The sequence below is a fragment of the Sebastes umbrosus genome, chromosome 3 (assembly GCF_015220745.1).
Source record: "Sebastes umbrosus isolate fSebUmb1 chromosome 3, fSebUmb1.pri, whole genome shotgun sequence".
Classification (NCBI taxonomy): domain Eukaryota; kingdom Metazoa; phylum Chordata; class Actinopteri; order Perciformes; family Sebastidae; genus Sebastes; species Sebastes umbrosus.
This window is the reverse complement of record NC_051271.1, coordinates 35,137,238-35,149,513: the sequence shown is the minus strand read 5'-3', so window position 1 is coordinate 35,149,513 and position 12,276 is coordinate 35,137,238. Positions and strand designations below refer to the sequence as shown.

Here is a 12,276-nt window from a genome sequence, read left to right as displayed (position 1 = left end):
TTCATTCAGTAACAGAGAGGTAGCTGTTTTTTGGATTGTGTTGAGAACTGCACTACCCATACAGCCTGTGCACTGGTCTGTTTCTTAGTGTGTGTGAGGCAGACATAGTGTAGCGGAGAGGTTCAGCTGTTATTGGTCCAGCTGTCTTTGGAAGGATTCCCTCACACGTTGCTTTAGAGAACATACTATTGAATTTCATTCCTAAAAGGATAAAGTGTAATTCCCTGGAAAGGTGACCTCTGTGCTATGTTCCTTATGCCAGTGATAAGTCATCATAGGCTACAAACGGCATTGATATTTGACTCGGTTTGTACTACACTGAGTTTGTTTGTTATGTATTACGGCTCCCACACCCACTCGACAGGACTCATTAATTCTGCGCTGGAGGCATGCTAATCATACTAAACTAAAATACAAATATCAGCCCAGATTAAAATATAGATCATATTTTAATCAGGAAATTGGTTATTATATCTGTAGTGTGTCTGAGTTTGACTATTATGATTTACAAAAAGATATGGTTGTGCTAAATTAACTCACTTTTTTTTTTTTCCTTTTGGGAAATTGTAATATTTAGTGATTTTGTGATGTCCAGCTTCCAGTTTTCTGGTTAGAAACCGCTGTAATGTATTCTCTTCTTGTTCATGTGATATCACTTTCCTTTTCTTGTCATAATTCCTCACTCTCACATTTGAGAGCATTTGCAAGGAGGGCACGGTTCACAAAAATTGCTCATTGAACTCTAAAGTGCAGAGTCACTGACTGGAAACGATGTCAGCAATCGCAACAGAAATTCATTTAGGTAAATACTTTGAAAGGACAACGTGGCCCCACTTACCTTTTTTTTAATAAATGTATACTACTGTAGCTCAAATGACTCCTTTAATTACATGTTGTGAAATCCCTTGTGTCTATAAGAGGATTACCGTGACGCTAACGCTGCCGTTAAAATGGTCTCTGAGTACTAACTGTCAGTCTTGGTCGACCTATTGTTGTGGAAACACTGTGACTCGCTACCGTTCCCCTCTCGTACTCGTTCCTTCCCATCTTCGCTGCGTTCCATTATGTTTTCATTTCATGCTTTCTCTTCCTCTCTTCCTTCCTCCTTTCACTTTGCCCTAATACCTTCACATGTGTCACTTTTTGTTTCTTTCTCCGGGTCTTCACTTGTCCTTCCCCCTCCCTCCTATCCCCTCGCTCTCTTTATCTCCACGTCTCCCTCTCCCTCTCTCTCTCTAGAAGGTGATGTGTATTGTCAGATGCAGCGGCCATGAAAACACCAATTTTACAGCAAAGGAATTCAGGAACAGGAGTTACTGGGGAGAAAGAGCACCACCGTAACACACACAGAGACACACAAGTTTGTATTATATAGCCTACATCTGAGGCCCCTATTTTTTTGTTTCGCTAGCCCTTTGCCTCAAGCCCGGATCTTCATTCCAAACATCAACTGTTACTCTAATGTTAACTTTAACTATCAATACATAACATAACATAAACTGAAAAATAACATTGGGCCAAGAGCATGCCCTTAATTATCCTATCTAAATGGACACATTATGTATCAATTTGTTATAAAAGGTTGAACCATATCATATTTAGAGCAGATGTACGGAAGCCCAGAGAGGCAAGTGAGGGAAAAAAAAATCTGGTGATCCATTTTCTAAATCTGATCTAAATTGTTTTCTCTCCTGTGTTTATGATCGAAGAAGAGGTGAACAAAATGTTTTACCAGGATAATCTTTCTAAATTTCTTATGTTTTTTTCATCTGCGAAACAGGTGGGGGAAAAAAAAACAAAAACATTTGCCAGTGTATTTTTCCTAAACACAGCAGAGGAAACAATTTAGATCAGACTTAGAAAATGGCTCACCAGTTTTGTTTTGTTTTTCTCACTTGCCTCTCAGGGCTTCCGTAAAGATGCCCCATTACTAAACTGGAATGGGATTTGTTTCTGTGGGTAAATAGCAGAATTATGGTTTCAGCCATTTCTTAATTTTTAAACCAGTCTGGAGCAACCAACGGCGTCAGTGATTTTTCCACTCAGCCTCAGCATTAATTTCTCTTCATTACCACTCTCATACACAGTTTGATATTTCTAGCCTCGTCTGGAGAGAAACATCTGTGTTCTAGCTCATCTGCGAATGACCCGAGTGCCAATTGAAATTCTTATAGCTGAGGATCAGAGCCGCTCTCCTCGTACTAGATACACACACTTTCACTTAATCAATTCAGGTTTTGCAATTTATCCAGTTGACAATGAAGGTATGGAAGGGTCTCTCAGCTCTCAGGGAGTTTCCCCACTAGTTCAATCCCTTGTTTTCTTGCCTTTCCCTTTTCAAGGCAATGTTGTACTCTGTGTGCTGTTTGTATTAATATTGATACGGTTCAGTTGTAAGGTTCCTTTCATACATAAAATATAGTTCAAAATGATCAAAGTGCACTGAGCTAAAAAGACGGATTAGAAACCTTAAATAAACAATACAAAAATGCAATAAAGTGGAATAAAAACAGCAGCCAAATAAAAGTATCCACTGTTTTCCAGATTTTGAAGCACAGTTAATGAAAGCTGCACACTTTCTTCTTGAGGTGGCTGTGTGCGACCAATAGGCCAGCAACATCAGAGGACCTGAGGACTTGTGAAGGGCTGCAGGCTACCAGAGAATCAGCTATGAAGGCCAGTCCTAATCCGTAAAGAGCATATTAAACACATTTTAGATTCTCAACATGACGCAGAGCAGTTCAGCCAGGACTAATATGATGCACTCCCTTCTTTTTTTAATTAAAAGCCTGGTTGCTGATTTCTGAACAAGCTGAAGAAGAACATCAATGATAGACACAAGTTTAGTCTGCTTGGAAAAAAGTGTATTAGTGTAGTATAATTATGCTAATTTGTAGACTACACCACCAGAGGTGTGGGTTTGCGTCCTGCATTCGTTGTTTGGTTAATGCTGCTAAGACATAAGGCCTAGGTTGTGGTCATTAATAAATGCACTTAACCAGTAACATTACTGGCTGAAAGACGCTCCTTTTGGGAAAATGGTGCAGAGCGTGGGGGAAAACAAATTAAATTCATCAACAGTTAGCATTTTGCCTTGGCGAGGATGTTTAACATTTCATAGCTACCTATAAACATATTTGATAATGCTGTATGTTTTTAGGAGACAAGGTTGCCATAGACATCTATACAGTAAATCCTTGTCAACAAACAGTAGCTTTTGTTGTGCACAATTATAGAGATGCAAAAGTAACTTCTTGTTGTCATGTTTGGTGCAGCCTGCAGTCGTAAAATCAAAGTAATGTTATGTTCCGCTGGTACAGTATAGAGTGGTGTAGGGATGGCGTATTTTGGGAGGCCAACCAGGAAGTTAGCATCGCCCTGGTTTCCTCGACAAAAAGCCAATGGGATTGTTCCACTGGGTTTTGGATTACTGCAAAAAATAATCTCTGTGGCAAACAAACGTTAATGATATTTAACCGTTTTGTTCACCAAGATATCTCCACAAATGATCGCCACTTGAAGTGTGAATACATTCGCCAGAAGTAAAAAGCTAACGTTAGGCTATAAATGAACAGCACGGTCACATGAGCGCGAGTATACACAACGAGGGCGTAAAGGCGGACTTGTCGGCGTGATGGCATTTAGTAGCCACTTGTTAGGAACCGCCTTTTTTAAGACACGGAAAGGCTTCAAAATACACAAGTGGGATATTTACTGATGCATTTTATATCTTAGAACAAAACATTAAAATCTTATTTTAGGCATATAACTAAAAACCCACTGAATTTGAAACTACGGAACAGGAAGTGCTAACTCATGCCCAGATTTTAGGACTCATTCCTCTAGCACTCTATAGTGCATTATGCCTCACCAAGAAGAAGAGTCTGAGTGGTGTTTTGTTTTTACAGAAGAAGAATCCTCTCAGAAAGGTCAGTCAGTCAGAATCCATGGCACCTCATTTTCCTAAAAGTCTAGACCTGACCGTGCTCTGTCTGTACTTTTAGCTCGCCTTTTACTAGAACAGCATCTTTATTCATTTGATTTTTAACAACATAAATTCTTATGAACAATTCGTAATAAGACAGGAAGTGCAGGTGTGCTTCGGGCACAGAGCACATACTAATTCACATGTGTGGTACAAAAACAGTGAACATACCTCCTGCTCTGTCTGTAATCTGTAAAAAAAAAACAACATCTAAAGTGAAATAACAGAGGCATGGTTAGCATTCTTGATCTTTGTTGCGATGCAATACTAAGCCGGTCTCTGTGGAATTATCCCACCTTCAAAACACATCTGTAACCCTCTGTCTCCTTTTCCCCGTTGTGGGTCATTAAGCAGAGAGGGGGACTCCCCACCTGCATGCCCCACAAAGGCAGCCTGTGGCAGGGGAGAGAGGCCTTTCTCACTCCCCTCTCCTTGTTGGGAGTCCAGAGGTGGAATGAGTTTTCACGCTTCAAAAACCACAAGTCTTAACTCTTCTACTGACCTCTTTCACTATGTCGATGAGCCTTTTACTTTTTGCCAGGATCTATAATGTTCTCTTTTCTTTTTCTCCCCTCAAAATCTCTCATTCCTGCCCTCTCTCTTTCGCCCTTGTCTTTCTTTCTGCCTTTCGCCTCTTGCTGTGCCTCTTCAGCCCGTGTTGTTCTCTCTCCACCTCGTCGAAACCCCGTTGACCATTGTTGTTGCTTCTGAAACTTTTAATTGATTTCTTGAGTCACCTCCTGTTCTTTCTGTACCCTCTTTTCTTCTCTCCTTGTTCAATTTTCTATCAACAGTGAAGGAGTTTAACACAAACCCTGACCCCAGCCTCAATTGGCCTTCCTTTCTTATATTGTTCTATTTGTTTATGAAACAAACACAGGACTTTCACCCAGGAGACCTCTGTTCGTGTCTCATGTGAAATCAAGTCTACGTTGACTTATTTTATTATATTTCCATTATGTAACTTACGTGCTTAACACTTAACCAAGTACTTTTGTTGCTTGAACCGAACCATGTATTTTTGTTGCATAACCTCCAGTTACGTAACAAACATACTTATCTTTCGTAACAAATGTATTAATTTTAACCCAAACCATGACCTTTTCCTAAGCCTAATTAAGTACTTTTGTTGCCTAAACCTAATCAAGCTGTTTTGTTGCGTAAGTAAACCTAAAAACTAAGTAAACCTATGTTCGAAGTGTTTTTTGAAAAGACACCGTATGCACAAAATGAGTGAAAACTGTTCCCGTAAACACATAAGTTTAATTTGAAAAGACATCGTATGCATGTAACGAGTGTATATTGACACGCCGTCCCTGACACGTCCAAAACTGATGCTAGAGGGGTACCTAGAGCAGTATTTGACGAGTTGGGTGTGAGAACGTGTTGGTTTAAATACTTGCTTATTTTCTTCTCTACCTCACTTCATTACTTATCTACTCTACATTTGTAACCTCTGTTGCTGCTTGTCATAATTTCTCACTTAATTGCTTACTCCCACCAAGGACAGTTATTCAGGATTTGTTATGATACAGACCAAAAAGCAACTGAAAAATGTTTTCTTAAAAAACATAGCAAAAACTCAAAGCAAAACTTTTCAAAACATTTCTGTTTTTTGTTTTTTTTGTTTTCCTTGGTTCTCTATTCCTGTGCATTACACATATTGTGCTGTAAATTATGCTTTTTTGTGTACACTGAATTCTGAGTTGAGACAAAAAAGGACCAAACACACCTTGAAACACTGACAAGAGAAATGTATAACTTTTGACTTGGTTTGCGAGAGAGTGAGCGTGACATTGGGAAGACATGCCGAGGGAGAGTAAGTGCCGTGCAGGAACGGAGAGAGAAGCATCGACATATAGACGTACATACATGGAGACAGAGAGTCACAGTGAAGCTTGTCATCGCTCTGCCTTTGACAGATAACCTCTTCCCTCGATGACACCTCACCTCACTGCTCCACTGAGATGGCAATTTACTGTGCACACATCAGTCCATCACGCTGATCACACACTCCCATTCTGGAGTAAAATCATGCCCGAGGGTTCACACATTTGCTAGAAAACATTTGTCCTGCCGTACTGTAGCTACAGTATGGTGACACACACACACACACACATACACACACACACAGAGCAGTTCCAGGAGGATCAGAGAAGCATAGTTTTCACCATGAATGAGGCTTTCTTTTCTCTTTTTTCCTTCTCTCTCTAATTTCCTGTCAGCTCATCTTACAGTATGTTTCTTCACTTGACAATTCAAGCGCACAGCAAAGTCCCTGTGGGAGGTAATTAAGCAATGAGAGGGAGTGCTAGACCATCTGATTTTGGCACTGGTGTCCTGTGCCTATGACCAAAGGCACAGTGCCTAGCAACCACAGGACGCCACACTTAGATAATCATCTCATATTTAGACCATGTTTTTCCCCAGTGGGACATTATTCTTGACATATAAATAAGATTGATAAAAGGCTGCTGGTAATCATCTGTTATAAGACACCTTTAGGTGGAGTGAAATTACTGGCTCGGAAGCATCGGAAACGCCTCCGGTACAGCCTAAAATGCTGGATCGGGTATCTGCGACTATAGTGAGTCTATATGCACTGATCTGATATCACATTATCTTATCATTTATCAGCTCATTTACGCTACACGGGAACAACAGCAAGAACACGTGCCGCTACCCAATCCGTACATCCTGCCTGATGTGCAACTCTCAACAGAGAGGAGAAAGAAGCGAGATGATTCACTCGTTATAGCTACTACCATCGTCGCTGCATCCGAAATCAATGATGGAAATAGCTTACAAGTGAACGAAAACTAGGGAAAATAGGGTCCAGGTTGACAAATACCAGAGTTTCCCTTTAAGACATTGATTTGATTTAACACCATCTATGCTGATTTAGACTCATTCAGATTGCCAATAGATCTGACACTTACCATTGATTTTCACCAAGAAGAAAATTGATGGTGCTGTCTGCGTGGTATTAGCACAGGCGCAGCTCACTGAACCCACTTAAAATGCATCTATATTTTTTATGATAATGTAGAACTAATAACTTATTGTAAAGATGAATATCGGTCTTGTTGTATCTTCATATTGAAAGAATAAGAAACCAACAAGATAAGAAGATAGGTTATTTATTTTTAATTGCTTATAGCCTAATAGCATCGGACATGCTCTGTTAAATATGCACTTCTGTTACATCATGTAAACAAACTACATAACTATCAGCTGTGCAGTCAAGATCAGACTAGAGATGTAACCACTTAAAAGATGGGTGAATAGTATTTGCTCTTTTGTGACGTTTGTGTTTTGTAACAGAAAACACAGGTTTTATATTGTGATATTTACTGAAAATGACATACAATACAGCCAACAGTAGCCTCAGTAAACTTTCAGGCGGTCTCCTGGTGATCTCCCTCCAGCCAGCTGCCTCCTTGTTTAGGTGTCTGTAGTGAAATGAGGAGGTATCATACAGATAACTCTTCATTTCAACTTCACCAATCAGCCGCTCCTCGTCCGTTGGAATGAGGTATAAACAGAAACAGGGCATCTGACAAAAGTTCAGCTCAAACACGCACACTGCACAGTGCTTCGTTTGCTCGCGGCCAGTGAGGACACTCCAATAGAAAACAATGCAATCAAACTGATTTTATCACTGCATTCTGTTTGGAGGGTGAAATATGTAGGTGACACATCCCAATGCATTAGACCTCTCTGCGTTGTACACATTACATTCCCTCTAGATTTTTTTTTGTGAACCCCCAACCTTAAAGTTCAAATTGCGCCTATGGGTGTTCGTTGATAAGTTGCCAGATTACAGGTTTAAAGTTAAATATAGTAGTGCTTATAGAGATGAAGTAGGCATGCTATATCTGGAGATAATGGCACTGACGCCTGCACAATAAATGGTCATATCTAACACAATGATTAATCAATGGATCCCAGAAAAGATCAGCATAAAACACTGGTTGTTGTTCTGTATGGCAAAGTGATTTACCTAAATTTAAAGAGACATTTTAATTTCATCCCACAGAAGTATGAATATGTTCTGATATGGTCAGTTATGTTTTATTATTTTTATCACCAGTGTTTTTTGAATGACAAAAAGTGAATCACCAAACACTCCGCTATCAGCAGTTAAGACTTAACGCCATTTAAACCTCATGTTTAATAAATGAGAAGCCTGACAGATACTTGTGTTTTATAATCAGGAAATTGGAGCCGTCGAGCAGTTGGTTCCATTATTTTTCACCACAGTGTGATTTGTTTTGGGAGCCAACGCAGGAGGCTGAAGCCTCACAACACTGATTGTGCATGGATTTTTTTTTTTTTGTGTGTGTGTGTGTGTGTGTGTGTGTGTGTGTGTGTGTGTGTGTGTGTGTGTGTGTGTGCCATGATTATAGGGGGCGTTAACAATATCTGATCCAGCTGTCTATTGTTCAAAACTTTATCAAGGATAAAAGCACATTGTCAAAGAGAGTTTACAAAGTTGTAATTTTAAGATAAAGCAACATTTAAAGCTTCAGTAGGCACGATATTTTTGGCATCATCGGGCAAAAAATCCATAATAATCTTTCAGCATATTGTTATTCAAGTGTTCTGAGAGATAACTAGACTTCTGCACCTCCTCATGGCTCTGTTTTCAGGCTTTAGAAAATCTAGCCTGTGACGGGAGACTTTGACCAATCACAGGTCATATCAGAGAGTGAGCCTTCCTATTGGCTGTGCTCCGGCTGGTGGGCGGTGCTTGGTATTTCCTCAGCAGATCTCAACATGGCTGCTGGGTCACAAACTTTCATATTTTACAGCTAAACAGTACCCTACAAGATGTTTCTGAAAACATTTGAGGAGAGAAATAGGCATTAACGTAACAGAATATTGATTCATACTTGATCAGCGCTGCCTAGTTTGACCATTTGGAGTGATTGACAGCTGCTCAGAGACGGCAGACTCCAGATCAGCTCTGACTGGTTGTTTTCCTCCGGTCTGTGAAATCTTGCAGATGCTATTAGGTGCACCGGAGGAACATGATTTTTTTTCAGATTACCTGTCTCATGCACTACTGTCAGGATATAGTGACCGCTTTATAAAAATAACTTTATTTAATCATATTTGCTCCGATTCGACCTACTGCAGCTTTAAATGATGTAAAAACAACATCATCATTTTTTTCATTCATTTTAAAAGTATGGATATCATGTATCTAAATCCTGCTAAATTAATTCCTGCTACAAGTATGACATATTGTATTTGCTAGATCATATTATAGGAAAAATTTCTTCTGAATTTATCTGTGTCAAACTGCATCTGACAATATTTACACTAGCATAAGCACCATGAACAAATGTCAGGAACCATTTCATTCGTTTGTGAAATGTTCTATTTTTTTTTTTTCAAATGTGGAACCTCCTTTATTAATTAAGCTTGTATTCTTACTATCAGACAATTTAACACACTAACACTACCCTACCTTTGTGAAACACATGGTGAGTTCTACTCAGATAGCCCCATGGTGGATGCTGTAGTCAGTATTTTACAGTACACTATGTGGACAAAATGAAACCCCAAACTGTCTTTTCTCAACCAGTGACTCCATCTCTTTTCACTCCACCAATCTCATTGGTCTCTTCATTGATTTGCATACCTTTATCTGTCCTTCTCAAGGTCTGTTGCCTTCTTCTTCTCTCCACTCTTGCTCACTGTCATCTTTTCTTCTGGATCTGGACTTTTTTTTTTCTGCTGAAATAAGAAAACACACCAAACCAACTGAAAATCCAATGTGTATTGAAGAAAAGGGGAGATTTGAGTGTGTGTTTGTGTGTTGGTGTGTGACCTGATTGTTTATTGTCCTGCAGGAATTGGAACTTGGGTGTAATAGACAATTGTCTGCCGTATTTTCTGATTTGCAGTCCAGGGAAGATTTAACAATGGACTGTTTTCCTCCCTGCAGTTTATTTTAGAACACGGGGAAATTGATTTGAACCCCACTAACTTACACTTTGTCCTATTTTATATTAGTTTGCCAACATAGAGAACTGATATTGAGTTTGTATCAAATGAAGTCCAGTTGTCTCGCAGATCTGATTTTTTAGCTACACAAATATATGTCTTCCCTGGCAGAGCTGCATGGGAGGAAGAAACTCTTTTTAATGGCCATGTCAGTGGGTTCAGTGGGTAGAACCAAAGAACCACAGGTTGTCTGAGTGCGAGGCGCATAACTTTCATTTTTGACTGGTAAAGATGAATTGTGTTTTAATTGCGCTTGAATGTTGTATTGAATTTATCCTCAAAATGTGCAGTTCAGAAGTGACTGCAGATCAATTCCTCCTCCACATACGGGACGGATAATTATTCGAGCTGCGCTATAGTTACTGTACCTGCATGTGTCATCAATAACTAAATTGACAGCATGAGTGATGACTGTGGAAAACCATGACCAATGGCTGCCTTGACGCTAGCTGGAAAAGATCTTGGATATAAATCAGACAAGACTATTTAGAGACCGTGCCGATTTGTTTTTGGCAAATGACCATGAAAGATTTATGTAACACTTCAGGGGCCGTTTTCACAAAACAGTTGAAGGCTATGAGTAGCTCTTTACTGGCTCATATAGGGAAAATCCTAAAAAAAAAGAATGGCTGTGTGTCAGCTCTATTTTTAATCCTTCTAGGTTTTTGAAGCGTAATTCGTGAAGCAGAACATTTCTGTCCATCAGCTGAAAACAAACACCCATAAATGTCATCTCTATACTCTCACCTTACAAAGAAGCAGCTGGCTTAATGGACATCACTGCATCACTGTGTTATACATGTGATGCAGGTCCAGGTAAAAGACCAAGACACGTTTACCAAAAAGCATCAACACACAGGGGATTTTTTTGGTAAGCAGCTAGAACATACTTGTCACTGTCAGTGTCCAGGCTGAACTGATGACTGTATTTTTCTGGAAAGCTGCCTGCGGCTGCTGTTTCAGAGGCCTCATGTCCCAGTTGGATGTCGCTCGGTGGGGCACAGTAGCTGTCCCTGCAGGCTGGGACTCTTCACATCCTCACATATTCAGGATGTCGGTTACATTACAGCATGGAAACCCACATTTGGTAATGATAACTGGTCTCCAGCCTTCCAATAACTGTGGGCTGTGTGAAGCAACATCATCCTCAGCAATGTGCTTCTTATTTATTCCTCGGTAAAAAGTTGCTCTCAGCAGCTTAGTGAAGAGCCCTGATGAGGAAGCTCTTAGATTAAATTCTTAATACTTCTTTTGGAGATATGTTTGTGTGAATTATGTTTTCACTGTTTGTTTTTTTTCCTGTTATCTAAGCACGAACATGATTTAACAAAAAAAAAACAAGTTAAAACTGGGATCGGACTTTAATTATTGTGTTGGTTATAGAAAGAATGTGTGCCATATATTAGGACAGTGTTTCTCATGAGTACTGCAGGGGGTACGTCCAATTTTTTTTAAATGTTAATCTCAAAAATATCAGTCATGCATACTTCCTAAAATAATAGTACTACAATAATGTAGATAAAAAACTGTAAATGTAAGTTTGATAAACCACATTTTGTACTCAATGGGCCCCATGCAGGATACGATATACAAACATTTTCTCTTGTTTTTGTTCATATCCATGATTTATTCCTTTTTTGTTAGTACCCATTAATTTATTGGATGTGTTCCATGGTCTGTCTGTCTGTCTGTCTATCCATCTATATCTTCTTACTGTCTTTTTTGGTGCCATCTCTCCAATTCTTGGGCATGTGCGAGAGTATTTTTCATTTTTTTATACTTTATTTTTTCCCCTTTTTTTCTAAATTTATATAAGGAAATAGAAAGTAATAATAATGAAAGTGAACTATATCTGAACTAATTGAACCAATAACATCTCAAGACATTCTATCAGCAATTCAGAAAAGTAAGAGGGATAAAAGCCCAGGAAGTGACGGATATACAAATTAATTTGATAACATTTAAAGAAGATCTCTTGCCAATTGTAGGAGTATGGCCTCCCGCATGGAACTCCTCTATTATCACTGTAATACCAAAAGAAGGAAAGGACCTTACTGAATGTAGTTCATACAGATCTATCTCTTTATTAAATGTGGACCAAAAATAGTTTACATAAATCGTAGCCAATAGGTTATCCAAAATAACTCCTCTTTTATTAAATTCAGATCAGACAGGTTTTATTCAAGAGAGCAGATTTGGATGGTTTAGGATGTTTGGTGCATCTGGAGTTGACTTCTCTTATTTATTTTGTCTCTTAACAGAACATTAAGAGAACA

The 12,276-nt window shown here is 39.2% G+C and overlaps 1 protein-coding gene and 1 long non-coding RNA gene across 10 annotated transcripts in view; both read left to right on the top strand.

Annotated features, from left to right (window-relative positions):
* The window catches only part of LOC119485982 (teneurin-3), a 387,301-nt gene that overhangs the window by 223,819 nt on the left and 151,206 nt on the right, over positions 1–12,276 (top strand). The gene's annotated exons all lie outside the window — the stretch shown is intronic.
* On the top strand, positions 2,833–10,674 carry LOC119485984. Its single transcript, XR_005206412.1, has 3 exons — positions 2,833–3,523; positions 6,079–6,082; positions 10,662–10,674. It is a non-coding gene; the product is annotated as an uncharacterized LOC119485984 (long non-coding RNA).